General features: G+C 41.0%; 1 protein-coding gene across 1 annotated transcript in view; it reads right to left on the reverse strand.

Moving 5' to 3' along the window:
- The window catches only part of CSMD1 (CUB and Sushi multiple domains 1), a 2,584,888-nt gene that overhangs the window by 764,027 nt on the left and 1,819,445 nt on the right, over nt 1-1,416 (reverse strand). The window lies entirely within an intron of this gene.

A 1,416-nucleotide genomic window follows, 5' to 3' on the forward strand; every position in this document is an offset into this window, starting at 1 on the left:
CAAACCTGTTTGTTCTCCTAGCAGTCCATGATATATTCAACACTCTTCTCCAGCACCACAGCTCAAAGGCATCAATTCTCTATCATCCCTAGTCACTGTCCTACTCTTCGATGCATAGCACATAACTGCAAAGACTATAGCCCGAATCAGGCACACCTTAGTCTCCAGCCTGATGTTGTTTCTTTTCAGTACTCTTGGGAGGTCTCTCACAGCTGACTTTCCCAATGCTATTAATCTTTTGATTTCCTGGCTACTGTTACCAAGAGTGTTGACTGTAGAGCCAAGCAAATCAAAACTGTTAACTATCTCAATCTCTTCATCATCCATACTGATGCTGCTAATTGGCTCAGTGGTGAGAATCTTTGTTTTCTTGATATTGAGCTTCAAAATGTAGGCTACAGTTCTTGACCCTCTGCAGTAAGTGCTTCAGGTCCTCTTCAATTTCAGCAAGCAGGATTGTGCCATCTGTTGATGACACTTCCACCAATCCTGACACCACATTCCTCCTCTTACAGCCCCGCATCTCAGATGATCTGTTCTGCATACCGATTGAAAAGGTATGGAGACAAAATACACCCCTGACTCACCCCCTTCCTGATTTTGAACCATGTAGTGTCTCCTTCAGAAAGGCTGAACGAGTTCAGCCCTTTTGATTTTCCGACTCTAGGTCCTCACACATTTCATTGTAATATTTTTCTTTCTCATTCCGTGCTGCCTTTTGGAATCTTCTGTTCAGCTCTTTAGTATCTTGAATTCTTCCTTGCGCTTTGGCTTCTCTATGCTCCAGTGCAACCTTCAGAGTTTCTACTGACTTCTACTTTGGTCTTTTCTTCCTCTTCTGTCTTTGTAATGACCGACTGCACTCTTCCTAGATGATACATTTGACATCCTCCCACAATTCATCTGGTCTCCGCTCATTAGTGTTCAAGGCCTCAAACCTGTTCCTGAGATGATTCTGAAAGTCAGGTGGGATAAAATCAAAGTAATATTTTGGCTCCTGTGGGTTCAATTTAATTTTCCTCAGCTTCAGCTTGAACTTGCATATGAGTAGATGGTGGTCTATTCCACAATCAGCTCCTGGCCTAGTTTTCACAGCTGATATTGAGCTTCTCCAGCGGTTTTGTCTACAGATGTAATCGATCTGATTCCTATGCATACCATCAGGTGAAATCCATGTGTATATCCTGTGTTTATGTTTCTTATAAAACGTAAAACGTATTTGCAATGAATAAGTCATTGATTGTACAAAATTCAATCATTCTATCTCCAGCTTCATTTCTGTCACCAAGCCCATATTTTCAAGGATGATTTAGGCAGAATATTAAATGATCCAGTAGGCATTAAAAGAAGATGGAAGGAATGTACTGAGTCACTGTATCGAAAAGAGTTGGCAGATACAGAAGAATTTAATGAAAT

Source organism: Elephantulus edwardii, unplaced genomic scaffold (genome assembly GCF_000299155.1).
Source record: "Elephantulus edwardii isolate Elephantulus edwardi_28Jun2011 unplaced genomic scaffold, EleEdw1.0 scaffold00154, whole genome shotgun sequence".
NCBI lineage: Eukaryota > Metazoa > Chordata > Mammalia > Macroscelidea > Macroscelididae > Elephantulus > Elephantulus edwardii.